Source organism: Zootoca vivipara, chromosome 5 (genome assembly GCF_963506605.1).
Source record: "Zootoca vivipara chromosome 5, rZooViv1.1, whole genome shotgun sequence".
Classification (NCBI taxonomy): domain Eukaryota; kingdom Metazoa; phylum Chordata; class Lepidosauria; order Squamata; family Lacertidae; genus Zootoca; species Zootoca vivipara.
In genome coordinates, this window is record NC_083280.1 from 91,779,136 (window position 1) to 91,795,129 (window position 15,994).

Here is a 15,994-nt window from a genome sequence, read left to right on the forward strand (position 1 = left end):
CAAATATAAGTAAATATTCTCAGGCTGGAACTACGCATTTCAGGGGCAGTCTGTGTTTCCTGTAAACAGAGACATGCGTCAAGGTATCCCCTCTCCCCTCTCAGAACATTGGATGCTACTCTGTCCCCAGTAGCTAAGGAAAGGAGAAATTCAGGACACTGTGATGCTTAAACAGAGGAGGTGCTACAACATGTTACAGGGAATGACGTAATTTGCTAAATACACATCAATCAATTAACATATTTTGCCATGTAAGATAACATGACAAAATTGGATCAGTAATGCATTTGTGCATGGTAACAAAAATAAAACATTTTAAATTGAATAACACCTTACATAATTTGAGAAAAAAACTGGCGCAAACATCTGCAACTTTTTGGTTATCTCAGTGTTTTTAGTTCCCACCAAGGCCATCATTTTTACTCATTACTGAATGATGCTATCTATAACTGGGCTACTCATTTAGTTTTGACAAAGGGCTGACCAGCAAATTATGTCCAGTCAACTGAGTCCCAAAGCATCATATCCCATCTATGTATGAGGGATGGAGGACTATTTATGCTGTGGTGGACAACTGGACTTAAGTTTGCCATTTCTTTTCTTTTTACCAGGAGAGATGTTCACTGACGGTGACTAGATTGGGTCTCCCTCTACAGATCACACATAGGACCTACACATGCACAATACTGTCTTCTTAATGTCAAGCACTACACATGCAGCAACTCACTATTTTGTGTGTGTGTGTGTGTGTGTGTGTGTGTCCAGTTCAGGTGGAACCCAATATATTATATAACACGTTTTCTAAAATTCACAAAATGACAGGCACAAAGTGATGCCTTGTATCGCTCATCAGCCACGATGGCATGAATTCTACAGGGGAAGTGAATGACAAGTGCATATTTAGTGCTAAAAATAATATACATTGGCTGCAATTAATCACTAGTTAGAATCATAGAGTTGGAAGAGACCACAAGGGCCATCCAGTCCAACCCCCTGCCAAGCAGGAAACACCATCAAAGCATTCTTGACAGATGGCTGTCAAGCCTCTGCTTAAAGACCTCCAAAGAAGGAGACTCCACCACACTCCTTGGCAGCAAATTCCACTGCCGAACAGTTGTGTGTGTTGGTTACAGCTACTGGCCATAGACAGGAAAAAACACATATCTGCCTGCATTGCCAGATGCATTTTTCAATTTAAGAGACGCTGGATGAACTTCAAAATACAGGTGCACAATACCTGCACACTCAATTCTCTCTTGCTGGATCAGGCAGAATTTCTGGAATGGCCCTCCAACATCTTGGTGCAATTCAGCTGCCGAACATCCTGGCTCCCCCCCCCCCCAAAGCTATTCTTTCCCATGGCCCCTTTAGATGTCACCTATCAAATGTTTGTGTCTCTATACTTCAACAGCCAACAAAGGTCAAGCACACGGATCTCTCTCTTCCGTGGTGGCTTTGGGATGCATTCTTTGGAACCAGAATACTCTAGAAACCATAAACTGCATTTTATGTTCATCCCGCGGTGGCTGTGAGTATATGGGGTGGAACGAACCCCTTGCCTCTTTGTCTCTGCAATAATCACCTTTGCATACCATAAAAGTCATAAGACGTTCACAAATGAAACAAGGGAAGAAGTCCAGAGTTCAAGCAGTCCATTTGACCTGAGGCCGTTGTCCTCAGCAGCCCCTTCGGTTAGGGGCCAGAAGCTGGGAAGAAATCCACTTTGATGTGGGGATCAGGCGGGCGTCAACTTCAGGCCCTGGCTACAGGCAAGAGGCCGACAAGAGATCTACTTAGCAACTACCGGACACAAACTTTTCAAACACTGCATTACTCCCAGGAAGCTTGTTTATCATTAGAGCACCACATCCGACTCCTTTCTTGTACAAATCTTTACTAACAGGAGGCTGAGCTCAAGCAGCGTAGCTACTACACGGAAAGACAAAGGTTGTGATTTATTCCCTACTACCAGTTTTCTTCAAGGTAGATGAGAAGAAGACCCACCTGTTGCCCATGGCAGAGGGAAATGCTAAGAAACAAATCCAGGACTCCCATAAGACCTTTATAGGATATATCCACAACAATAAAGATCAAACCAACTCCTGAGTTTTTAGTCAATCCATAGCACGATAAAAAAAAAGTAATGAACTTCACTCTACATTTTAAAATGGTGGGTCTTTTTCTTTCTCCTCCCAAATTGCCTGTCAGACCCCATTACAGTCTTGATTAAATGTGACACAGCTCAGCTGGAATTCCCATACAAGGCCCCAAGGGAGCCTCTCTCCCTCTTTCTCTTTCTCTATTCTTCCCCCAGGAATGTTGCAACAGAGCAGAGTTTCCCTCCTTGTATCGAAACTTAGAGACAAGATCAAATTCCCTTACCTGACTGGTGTCACATCTTGAACTTTAAAAGGTATTTTCCCGTAGATCTGGTGTGGATTCTCACTGCTGCTTCTGGGGCCAGGTTAACGTTTTTTTCTCCTGGTTTCCCCGAGGCTGGAGGTATTTTTTGTCTGTGTCTAACTCTTTCAGGTGAGTACAAATGAGCACACCTTCCTGAGCTGGGAGAGACAGGAAGTCAGGAAAGCCACAAGCTGATTGGTCTGCTTCAGAGTACAGAGTCTAGTAAGGAAACAGAGACTCCTCAACCAGGTGGGGAGAGGAGGGAGGGAAACAGAGCACAAAGAAAAGCAGCGTGATAGAGGCTTGGGAGGCAAGTCAGAGATCACTGACTTATATTTCTCAGCTGAGTGGAAACTGAAACACACCAATACTTTGCAGCGAGGGGTCCATGAGATGACTCATTTGGGTGTTCAGACCCAGAAACCTCCCCCCTAAATAAATTCACACATGACTCAAATTTTGGTTTGGTTTTTGGCAGAATTTAGGCCACAGGTTTATTGATTACATCAGGTGAGTGGTTGCATAGGCTCTGGTTTGACTAGCTCCCTGCACCCTTGCAGATAGCGCTGACCCAGGGCACCAGCATAGCTCAGCCAAGGGTAAACACCTGGATGGGTGGAACGCCAGGAACAGACTATGTCCACCACCCAGATGTCCCCCTGGACTCAGGCACAGGCACAACCCCCTCACAGGGTTGACCAAACCATTGAGTCCCTGGATTCCTTTAAAGGAATATCCTTCACATAGGGATGGCGAGAGCGTTCCCCCATCCCTATCACCTGAACCAGAGCCTATCCGCAACCTTACAAGTTGTGACGATTTGCTACGCGACAGGTGAAACGCAAATGGCACCAGCCAATCAGCCAAGTGGGGGAAAATTCTGCCATGCCCCTGTCCCAACAACAGACGACACACGATGGCATAGCAAGATCAAGTGCAACAAGCCCTAAAAGGAGGGAGAGGTGGGCGGGTGTTCCGAATGCACGCACCGAAAGAGGAAGGTCTGGGTCACGTGCATGCGAATATATAGGCCCCTCAATCTGCTTGGACTGCGTTCATTTGGCCAGATTGAACCCAACACCGGGAGACCTACCAATCGGGTGTTGCTGACAATCTTACCCACCTACAACACAGGTTGTCAGTTTCCAGGTCTCACTGCAACATGTACCCTCTTTGAGGGAGGACCCAATTTGCATGTTCAGACCCAGAAACCTCCCCCCTTAATAAATTCACACATGACTCACATTTTGGTTTGGTTTTGGGCAGAATTTAGGACACAACTTTATTGATTACAGAAAGTGAGCCTGTTGCATAGGCTCTGGTTCGACTAGCTCCCTGCACCGTTGCAGGTAGCGCTGACCCAGAACTCTATCGTAGGTCAGCCTAGGGTGAACACCTGGATAGTTGGAAAGCCAGGAACAGGCTATGTCCACCACCCATATGTCCCCCCCGGACTCTGGCACAGGCACAACCCCCACAGCGCCACCCGTGTCCACTCAAGGAGATAGAGCACTATTAAAGCACTGTGCTGCATACATGTCTCTATTAACAGGAAAAGGGCACCATGTCTCTGTGGTGTCTCTGTTTACATTAGCCGTTTGTATCCCAGTCCTTCAATTTTGGGGCTTGAAATATCTCCCTTATTTGGAATGTATACTGCTTCTACTTAATTGCTGTGTTGTCTAAAAAAGATATTACCTGTGCTTATTGAGTGTACCTTTGCTCCTTGTATGGTTCCAATGGGGGTTCATGACCATTGTGAAAGTCTTCTGGTTCTAAGGCACCAGAGTCAGCCCTATTCTCTGACATGTAAGTGTGACGTATTAGATTGTGCTTTAACATTGTTACCTTCTGTGTACTATTTATGACTTGAGGTGTTGTGTAGCTTCTATTATTAAGCTGTAGTTCCACAGTCCAAGATTTGTAGGTGATCTTGCATTTCTGTCCCAACAGCATAGCTGTTAAGTTCTCCCCCTTTTTAAGGGAAATTCCCTTCTGCTGAATAGGCTTCCTCGCAAGAAAAGGGAAAACTTGACAACAAGTATTTTTGTCTTTTTCATCTCTCTCTTTTTTTGCTCTGCTTCATCTTCTCATGATCTGTGACTTTCAGGGACAGAAGTGTTTCCTTAACTTATTTAATAGATTTAAGCCATCTATTGAGTAACTGGACAGGCCTGCTGTTATTCCGTAACCCCCCCCCCCCGGTCTTGTGGAAGTGCTGTGAGGGCTGCCAATCTGAGTGTGACCCTTGGCAAATAGGTCATAATCCCTAGGATAAGTTCCAGCTGGGTGGACACTGCCTTTTAAAAAACAAAAACCTACTTCTACTTTGTGTCTGGCATAAAGGTAAAGGGACCCCTGACCATTAAGTCCAGTCATGACTGACTCTGGGGTTGCGCGCTCATCTTGCATTATTGGCCGAGGGAGCCAGCGTATAGCTTCCAGGTCATGTGGCCAGCATGACAAAGCCGCTTCTGGCAAACCAGAACAGCACATGGAAATGCCGTTTACCTTCCCGCTGTAGGGGTTCCTATTTATCTACTTGCATTTTGACGTGCTTTCGAACTGCTAGGTTGGCAGGAGCTGGGACCAAGCAACGGGAGCTCACCCCGTCACAGGGATTCGAACCGCTAACCTTCTGATCAGCAAGCCCTAGGCTCAGTGATTTAACCACAGCGCCACCTGGGTCCCTTAGTGCTTCCAATTCTGGAATTATCAAAGTATATCACCTGTTCCACAGAAGCTTCTATTTTATTGGCATTCGACTTAACATTGTTCTCTGTTTATCTTGTTAGTGAGACCTTTTTCCTGCTGGAATTTATGTGTAGTGGGAAGTCAGTGATATCATCCAGTCTTTTCTAAGATTTTGTGCACTTTTCTTTGGAAGATCCCTATGTGGAGGACAACCTAAAGGGCCATTTTTTTTCTGAAACACTATGTTATGAATGGTGTGACGGATTGGTCTGGTTAGCAATAGAACTCCAGGGTGTGAAGAGTTAAACCCCAACCTCCTAGATAAATGACGCATTCCATTCCTGAGGGGCAGGACTGCCACGAGTTTAAAAGGAATGGGAGGCAGTTTATTCGGTTGATTAGGAGAGGGTTGTGGGAGTTGAGAGGGAGCGAGGGAGCGTGTGGGTAGGAGTAGGAGATCTTAGAGTGTTTTGAGGAGTTTAATAGTATTATATTATCTAGCCATTGTTAAATGAAACTAAGCTTATGATCTAAGAGCCTGTACACATGAAACCTTTACACATTTAAAAGTCATCTAGTTTAAATAAAGCTTTCTTAGATGTTATATTAAAAGTGGATGTCCCTAGTTATTCCAGCTACGTATCCTAATTCAAAGGGGTTGTGACTGTAGGGAGGTGGTTAGACTAAACCTGAGGAGCAGGAAAATAGTTTAAAACCTCAAGGTCAAGCCCAGGGAAGACAAGTGCCAGGAGGAGTTGCCACAAAGTAGCAACAGGCTGTTGGAGGTGAACCTCAGGTTAAAAAGGGAATCCTTACAGTGAGCACAAGGTGGTTCCTGATACACTTGTCGGGAGTTAGAAAGGATACTGAGCCGCGTTACGGAAATCCGAATATTAGCAGACCCCAAACTTAAACAGGCAGTTTATTTGGGGCGTAAGAAGGATAGGTGGGTTGTTTAGGGAATAACCTATTTCCTTCAACACTCTGCTAGTGTTATTCAAAGGGAGGCACATTACTTTGGTGGGATCCTCACATATTAGGTGGGATCCTCGAAAGTTTAGTGACAGCGCCGGGACTGGGTTTGTGTCATAATAATTGGTGACAACGTCCTGGGTTCGTCACAAATGGTATATTTGGTGCTGCTTCCTATTAGTTTATCTGATAGAGACAAGATTCCATGTTTGTGGCTGTTCTCATGTATTCTCTCTTGCTGGCGAGTTTGCTTTTTATACAGCACCTGTCTTAAACATCACCGTGTTCTCTGTGAATTGTAACAAATATTTCCCCTTTCTGAATTCCTGCTTACGTGTTGTAAATAGGCATAGTGTTGCAGCTGCGTCACTGGCCTCATCTTAGAAACGCATTACTGTATGCATTACATGCCCTTTGCTTTACTTTCTCTTTGAATAAGGTAAAGGTAAATGAACAGCATGCTCCTGAGCAGGTATTTTCTTTCTGACACTTCCTGCATATCAACTCTAGTGCTGGACATTCAATTTTTCTTGCATGTTGTAATGTATGCATGTTTCTTTTTGTGCTGTCTGTGGCAAATGCCCTGCCTTGTTTTATGGGTACCTGTATACCTGTATGTTACTTGCATATGCTTTTTGGATTTTTGTGGGTTCCGATTATCTTGATAGCTTTATCTACAATTAATCTATGCATTAATTTTGCCTTGTATAATTAGGAGTTAGATCCCTTAATATGGGTATCCCCAAACTGGGCACTCCAGATGTTTTGTGACTACAACTCCCATCATCCCTAGCTAACAGGACCAGTGGTCAGGGATGATGGGAACTGTAGTCACAAAACATCTGGAGGGCCAGGTTTGGGGGATGCCTGCCTTAATACATACCACTTAACAGACTAGCTGCCACATTCTGCACTAGTGATGGGGTAGAATTTGGATTCTGTACATATAAAAAGCTGAATTCATTAAATTCACACTTTCTAAAACAATAAGATAACCAGAATACAGTCATCCTTCAATACCCACACTTATCTGAATTTTGCAATGCTATTCTCACAAATGTTTACAAAAATGCATATATCCCAATTGTTTGTAAACAAGTATGCACTGGTCAAAACTACATACAAAAGTCTTTATTAGGAGAAATTAGCACTAATAGTCACACTAAACTGTTGCAGAATTTCCATGGGGATTTTTAAAAAGAAAATATGCAAATTGCTGCAAAAAGGTGGAGAAGCAAATTTAAGATTGGAAAAATGACAGATTGTTCCATCCCTATTCTGTTCCAGCTGCATCTCCGTATAGTCAGTTTTGGTTTATTTCAGTTTCTCATTTTTCTAATATTTAGTTCAGTTCTCCCCATTTCCACCACAGTTGTGAATTTAATGAAACTTATTCAGCTAATTTCTCCTTATGTACATTTTTTTTGTATGTAATTTCCCCCAATAAACACAATATTACAAATCAGTTTTCCCTAATATAATGCTGCTTTCACAAATATACTCGTTTTTATGCACACTTCCCCCAAATATATGCATTACTTGGATGGAGAATTCTATGCTGTGGGTTAAACCACTGAGCCTAGGGCTTGCTGATCAGAAGGTCAGCGGTTTGAATCCCTGTGACGGGGTGAGCTCTCGTTGCTTGGTCCCAGCTCCTGCCAACCTAGCAGTTCGAAAGCACGTCAAAATGCAAGTAGATAAATAGGAACTGCTACAGCGGGAAGGTAAACAGCGTTTCCATGTGCTGCTCTGGTTTGCCAGAAGTGGCTTTGTGATGCTGGCCACATGACCTGGAAGCTGTACGATGGCTCCCTCGGCCAATAATGCGAGATGAGAGCGCAACCCCAGAGTCAGTCACGACTGGACCTAATGGTCAGGGGTCCCTTTACCTTTACCTATGATAATAAGACAAACTTTAAAAATATTGAGCTAACTGCTTCTTAGTGCCATTAGTTGCAAAAATAAGACATGTTAACACAGTTCAACCCAAGATCAAAGTGTACTAGGTCATTACATTTTATTGTTTACTTTCTGCGTTGTCCCATTGGGCTCCATTTTTTCTAGATTCAAGAGATTGGTGTCCATTGACAGATTTGCCCATCCCTATTCACCATGCACAGAACTTTTTAGATTTGTGCCTTGCAGAGAAGGGGAACTGAGCCAAAGCTTCTAGGGACATGTAAACTTCCCTTTCCTGAGATATTCTGCTGTTTTAACTCTCCATTTGTCAGATGTTCTAGGGAACGTCTAGAGAAATCTTCAACTTTTCTTTGAACTGTGCTTTAAGGGCAATGAAGTCATAAATGTAGGCATGTTTGTGAGACTCGTTTAATCAGGGGTGGCTTCCCTCTAGATTTCTCAGGAATTTTCACTTGTGGAGAAATCCATATTCACATTGAAGTTTTGAAGTCTGCTCTAGCTGAAAATAAGGATGCGCAGAAAGGATCGGGGCAGAGCTATGCTTCCATCTGAAGTGGATGAAGTTCACTCTGTGGGAGCTCTTAGATGTGCATTTATTCAGCTCTGTCGTGCCATATGGCGTCAGACAGGAGTTCACCTGGTTTGAACCTTTGTTAAGCCAAAGCTTGGATTTAAGCTGATTTAATGCTGCTTTGGGGGATGCGTGTGGTGCTGTGGTCTAAACCAGGCATCCCCAAACTGCGGCCCTCCAGATGTTTTGTCCTACAACTCCCATGATCCCTACCTAATGGGAATTGTAGTCCAAAACATCTGGAGGGCTGACGTTTGGGGATGCCTGGTCTAAACCACTGAGCCTAGGGCTTGCCGATCAGAAGGTCAGTGGTTTGAATCTCCGCGATTCAAACTAAACAGGGCTGCCTTCAGATAACTTCTAAAAGTCAGATAGTTGTTTATTTCCTTGACATCTGATGGGAGGGCATTCCACAGGGCAGGCGCCACCACTGAGAAGGCCCTCTGCCTGGTTCAAGCCTCTAAGTGTGGGGTTCATTTAAATTTTCCCAGGGTTAACAACAGACAGAGTGTTTAATTGAGAAACAATGAAAACATAAAAGCTGTGTCTGACATGAATGTGATTTCGGAACTAGTAATCTTCACCCGGGACCCAGGTGGCGCTGTGGGTTAAACCACTGAGCCTAGGGCTTGCTGATCAGAAGGTCAGCGGTTCAAATCCCTGTGACGGGGTGAGCTCCCGTTGCTCGGTCCCTGCTCCTGCCAACCTAGCAGTTTGAAAGCACGTCAAAGTGCAAGTAGATAAATAGGTACCGCTCCGGCGGGTAGGTAAATGGCGTTTCCATGTGCTGCTCTGGTTTCGCCAGAAGCGACTAAGTCATGCTGGCCACATGATCTGGACAAACGTCAGCTCCCTCGGCCAGTAAAGCGAGATGAGTGATGCAACCCTGGAGTCATTCACGACTGGACCTAACTGTCAGGGGTCCCTTACCTTTACCTTTTTAATGCTGCTTCTCCTGGGCTCTCCATGCTGAAGTTTGTGCACATGGAGGATGGATGCATGGTGTACTTCGCCTCCAAGTTCTCCTTTGGGGGTGTGCTTCCATGCATGCTGGGTGATCTGCTGTAAAGGAAGAAGGGTTGTACGCCCTTTTCTCCATGGGAATTCTTCATAATAGCTTCTCCAGCTGATCTGTTCAAATGGAACATTACATTTTTTAAAAATAATAATAATAGGAACCATTTATTTCCATATGTCTCTTTTTTAAAAAATAAATAATTAGTTTTTCAGTTTAAAGTTTTACAATCAATTATCCAACCACCAACATAAAAACAAGATTCCAAAGAATCTCCTGAACTTCCCTCCTCCCATTTGTGGGTCTTTTTTGTTAAGCATTTCCTCCTGCATCTTTAATAATAATCCAAATCTTTTTTGCATCTCCATTATATCCAAAATTCAACCTTAAACTACAAGTGCCATTCCAATCCTACAATGATTTTTAGCTGTTTACAATGGTTTTTAAGATAAATTATAAATTTCCCCCATTCCTTATTAAAAATTTGGTCTACCTGGTTTCTGATTCTTCCGGTTATATATTTCCATTTGTCATACAAATAAACTGATATACAAATAAAAATACATCACAAACTCATATCTTAAATAAAGATATTTCACAAACATTACAATGTGTCATTTCTTATTCACCTCTCTTTTATTCTTCCTATATAATCCTAACATCTAAACTCGTTCTTTCGAACTTGACTTCCTCTTTCTTCTTCTTGGTTTGTTTGTTTCCCCCCCACACCTTTCAGTTTCGGTGCTTTATCTTTTCTTGCCTGTCTTTTACATATATATTTTCAAACATACATTATTGACAACGGCTATATATATTTTTTGTTGTATTTTTTAGAATAATCCTACTGGTGTTTTCATATTTTTACAATATTCCTTTAGATAGTCAACAAACTTGCCCCACTCTTCCTGATACCTTTGTTCCTTCTGATCTCTTATTCTTCCGGTTATTTTTTGCCATTTTGGCATAATCCGTCAACTTAATCTGCCATTCTTCTCTGGTGGGGACTTTGTATTCTTTCCATCTCAGGGCCATTAACATCCGAGCAGCTGTGGTCACATACAGTCTTTTCTGCTCCATTAGGATTTCGGCACCTAGAATTCCTAAAAGAAAAGCTTCAGGTTGTGGGGTTTGCTTTTTTTAGAAAACGTTATCTTAAACATTTTTTCCAATTCATTATATATCATTTCCCAAAATTATTTTACTACCTTACATGTCTACCACATATGATAAAAGATGCCTTCTTTTTCCTTACATTTCCAACATATATCTGACCGTTTTATAGGTAAAGGTAAAGGGACCCCTAACCATTAGGTCCAGTCGTGACCGACTCTGGGGTTGCAGCGCTCATCTCGCATTATTGGCCGAGGGAGCCGGCGTATAGCTTCCAGGTCATGTGGCCAGCATGACAAAGCCGCTTCTGGCAAACCAGAGCAGCACATGGAAACGCCGTTTACCTTCCCACTGTAGCGGTTCCTATTTATCTACTTGCATTTTGACGTGCTTTCAAACTGCTAGGTTGGCAGGAGCTGGGACCGAGCAACGGGAACTCACCCCACCACAGGGATTCGAACCGCTGACCTTCTGATCAGCAAGCCCTAGACTCAGTGGTTTAACCCACAGAGCCACCTGGGTCCCTCAGATGACAAACTTAGTTGGTCTCTAAGGCGCTACTGGAAGGATTTTTTATTTTGTTTTGACTGCGTCAGACCAACACGGCTACCCACCTGTAACTAGAATCCTAAAACATCCTTTGTTGTAACAGAACAATGTACTGTATTTGCTTTGTACCGGTAGGATTTGCTGGCACATCTCATTAGGACAGAAAGAACTTGGCAAAAGACCATGGGATTCTCTCAGATATCTTGTAGGCTTCCTGAGAGCAAAGATGGAGGAGCAAATTAGTATGCAGGTAAAGATAGCAACAGTGTTGTTTGCCCAACAGTTCTTTGTAGGACGTTCCCAGATCTGTGAGATGTTAAGTCATTGGCCAAGGTGTTGGAATAGCTTCTTGACATCACATCTGAGGAGAGCGCCGAGAGCTGTTGGGCAACACTGATGAAGTTGCTGTCAATGCTGAGCAATTGACTTTCACTTTCACTTTCAGAGCATCCAGGCTGCATATTGGTGATGTTCCTTGCTTTCTCCTGCTCCAGAGGATGGGACCCAAACGGATGGTTTCAAGATATAAGAAAAGAGATTCTGACTCAATATCAGAAAGAACTTTCTGATGATAAGAGCTGTTCAAACTCCTTCGGAAGGTGGTGGGCTCACCTTCCTTGGAGGCTTTTAAGCAGAGCCTCAATTGCCATCTGCCAGGGATTTAACAATTCTATGAAATGTTTTTAGCTGGAAAAAAATACTTATTGACATTTCAGGTATAGCCCACATTTCCTCAAAAGTGCTCAAGGCAGTATAGACAGTTCTCATTTCATCCCCACAACACCCCTTGAGAAAATATTTCATTCAGAGTTTTGGGTGGCAGGTGACTCAGTGGCCATTTCAAGGCGGCAGCGGCGGCGGCGGGGATTCCTCCCTACATAGGCATGGGACATCTTTACCTCTGCACCAAGGTCTCTGACACCTCAGACTCACCCGATTCTTGGGACTGTAATTTGCTTAAACTTTCTTTAATATTGAATTAAATAAGGGGTAATAACGCAGGTGGTGCTGTGGGTTAAACCACAGAGCCTAGAGCTTGCCAATCAGAAGGTCGGCATTTCAAATCCCTATGACGGTGTGAGCTCCTGTTGCTTGGTCCCAGCTCCTGCCAACCTAGCAGTTCGAAAGCACCTCAAAGTGCAAGTAAATAAATAGGAAGGTACAGCGGGAAGGTAAACGGCGTTTCCGTGTGCTGCTCTGGTTCACAAGAAGCGGCTTTGTCATGCTGGCCACATGACCTGGAAGCTGTACGCCGGCTCCCTCGGCCAATAATGCGAGATGAGCGCCGCAACCCCAGAGTCGGTCACGACTGGACCTAATGGTCAGGGGTCCCTTTACCTTTAATAAATGGAATAGTAGTAATAAAAGTACTATGAATAGCAATCACATAAAGCCTCAAGCATGGAAAAAGAATTGAGGATCAAGATATACAAATCACACATTGGATTTTGCAGCCCCCCCCCAATTTTGGCATAACTAACCATACACACATTGTAGCACTATGAAGTGGGGGGAGCCTCTGGAAATCACACATGGACGCGCTGACTTGGCTCCATGTGGTTGATCTACATTCAAATATAACTGATTGTATCCTTCAACAATAGAGCAACATGCTCCCTAGGAGTCTTGATAATACCTCTATCCAGTGAACACACGGCCCAGTGGGTGCTGGTGGTGAAAGTTTTAGTTCTAGCAGGACAACGGAGGTTTGCTTGCATTTGGGTATCCGGATGTAAGAGGAGTCCTGCAGGATCTGACCAAAAGCCCTCTAGTTAGTCCAGCCTCCTGTTCTCACCAAGGCTAAGTGGGTGCCCCTTCTGGGAATCCCACCAGTATTTCATTCAGTGAACCCACCCTGTGATCTTAAGATGAACAGTGGCATATAAATTTAATTAATAAAATAGTGAAATAAAGATTGGAGCGCAAGATCAACTCTCTCCTGCTGCTCACCTAACAACTCTGAAGCCTACATTGTAAAAGGCCTGGGCATTGATAGAATTAAAACAGTGGTGCAAGGAGAAACCTTCTCATGGCTGAGTACAATTTTAATTTTAGGAGGCTTCAATTAATAAGCGGATGAGAACTGCAACAGAGTTCTTATCCTCTGGCCAAGAAATCAACGTCTCTCAAAACCATGGAGTGCATCCCCAGTGCCCAACAATTCTGCCAATCCTTCTCAATTCCTGCTTTATTTCAGTCTCCTCTATCTTTTTTAGGTAAAAAGGGACCCCTGACCATTAGGTCCAGTCGTGACCGATTCTGGGGTTGCGCGCTCATCTCGCATTATTGGCCGAGGGAGCCGGCGTACAGCTTCCAGGTCATGTGGCCAGCATGACAAAGCCGCTTCTGGCAAACCAAAGCAGCACATGGAAACGCCGTTTACCTTCCCGCTGTAGGTATACCTTCCTATTTATCTACTTGCATTTTGACGTGCTTTCGAACTGCTAGGTTGGCAGGAGCTGGGACCAAGCAATGGGAGCTCACCCGGTCACAGGGATTCGAACTGCTGACCTTCTGATCAGCAAGCCCTAGACTCTGTAGTTTAACCCACAGCACCACCTGGGTCCCTATCTTTTTTAGGTACACACAGCCCAAAGAAGCAGTCATTTATTTCACACTTTGGCTGAGCAAGGAGTCATAGAGTTGGAATCATAGAATCATAGAGTTGGAAGAGACCACAAGGGTCATCCAGTCCAACCCCCTGCCAAGCAGGAAACACCATCAAAGCATTCTTGACATATGTCTGTCAAGCCTCTGCTTAAAGACCTCCAAAGAAGGAGACTCCACCACAATTCTTGGCAGCAAATTCCACTGTCGAACAGCTCTTACTGTCAGGAAATTTTCCTAATGTTTAGGTGGAATCTTCTTTCTTGTAGTTTGAATCCATTGCTCCGTGTCCGCTTCTCTGGAGCAGCAGAAAACAACCTTTCACCCTCCTCTATATGACATCCTTTTATATATTTGAACATGGCTATCATATCACCCCTTAACCTTCTCTTCTCCAGGCTAAACATACCCAGTTCCCTAAGCTGTTCCTCATAAGGCATTGTCCCTATGGCATGTGTTCCTCAAAAAAGAGGTTTCTTTCTTTATTTTTTTTAAAAAAAACCCACATGTGGGGTAGGATTTATTTATTTCTTCTGAAGAAAATGTATCTGCCACTTGATGGCAATAAAACCTGTAAGCGGCTTGCCAGAAATGACAAAACAATTTAAAGCATTTGAATTAAACAGCAACATTAAAATTGAAACAGTAAAACCAGCAGAAACAGCAATAGACCTAAACATGGATACAATGTCAATATGAAAGTCCAAAAGTTATTTGGAAAATTAAAAGGGGTCCCTGTGAGTGGCCCTCCCACTCCAGCTACCCTGGCAAGGAAGCGCTTTGCAATGGAGTCGAAAAAAATGGTACAGCAGAAAATATTTAGTGCCAGAGAGCTTCTGGCTGATGCCAGCTTCCCTTGCTTGGCAACTCTTTTGCAACAGTATGGGGCTAAATTCCCTCTGATTCTTAGTTGCATTTAGACACCACTTTTTTTCCTCCAAGGATCTCATGATGGCCACCATGGGTCTCCCCCTCCTCATTGAATCCCAACCCCCAACCCCCCTGGAGAACACTCTTTGAAAACAGCCACTGCCTTGGCCAATTCATTTCCGGGCCCAATTCAATGTGGTCACCTGAGGGGCTCACTCAGCCCCCCAAAATATCTTTAAAAACTGGCTCTTTCCCCACAACTTAAGCATTCAACCTGCCCATTTTGCGGACTCTCCTTCCTGGGAGGTTTTGATGCAGAGGCTGGACGGCCATCTGTCCTGGATGCATTCCCTGAGACTCCTGCATTGCGGGGGTCAGACTAGATGACCCACTGGACCCCATTCTAGGATTCTATTTCACGTCTTTCCTTTTCGCCATTTCATTTTACTCTGTTTAAATCGATGGCTCTGTTGTGAAATGTAGCAATGCTACCCAACTTGCATTTTTCACGCCTGCTCCCACCTAGCAGGAAGCCAGGGAAGATTTCTTCCCTGTCACCCCCAACGCGACGTTCCTCTGGGCTCTTCCCTGAAGGGGTTTCTGGACGGGGGTGGGGGCTTCTTCGCTTCCACGAAGCGGAAGCACCCGGGACTTGCACCCTTCCCTGCGAGGAGAGAGGAGAGCTCAGCAGCGCTGAGGGAGGCAGCACTTGCTGAGGAGAGAGACAGACTTCCGTGCCTCTCCTAAGATGGCGCCTACGGACCCAGCATGGCGGCAGCGCCATTTCCGCTTCTGCCTGCTCTTTGTGCCTCTCCTAAGATGGCGCCTACAGGCCCAGCATGGCGGCAGCGCCATTTCCGCTTCTGCCTGCTCTTTGTGCCTCTCCTAAGATGGCGCCTATGGGCCCAGCATGGCGGCAGCGCCATTTCCGCTCCTGGCCGCCCTTTGTGCCTCTCCTAAGATGGCGCCGTCGGAGCGGCATGGCGGCAGCGCCATTTCCGCTCCCACCTGCCGTTTCTGCCTCTCCTAAGATGGCGCCGGCAAGTCTCTCTCGCCCATCCCAAAGCGGGAGAATCGCTAGCGCAGGAGGTGCCTCGGTGGAAGAGCTTCCGTTCTTTCCGCAGCTCATCTCCAGAAAAGGACCTGGCGAGGATGTTGCTAGAAAAAACCAGGGGAAAGAATGATAGCATGCTTCGGATGGGTTCACGAGGGTCATCTAGTCTGACCCCCTACAAGGCAGGCATCTTTTGCCCAAGGCCGGGTGCAGTGCAGAAACTATAAGC

General features: G+C 44.7%; 1 protein-coding gene across 1 annotated transcript in view; it reads right to left on the bottom strand.

Annotated features, from left to right (window-relative positions):
- ARHGEF5 (Rho guanine nucleotide exchange factor 5) overlaps nucleotides 1-2,557 on the bottom strand; it is a 58,267-nt gene extending 55,710 nt beyond the window's left edge. Inside the window, exon 1 of the mRNA XM_035137797.2 lies at nucleotides 2,383-2,557. The gene's annotated coding sequence lies outside the window, so the exon portion shown is untranslated. The remainder of the gene's footprint in view (nucleotides 1-2,382) is intronic.
- Nucleotides 2,558-15,994: the final 13,437 nt, after the last annotated feature.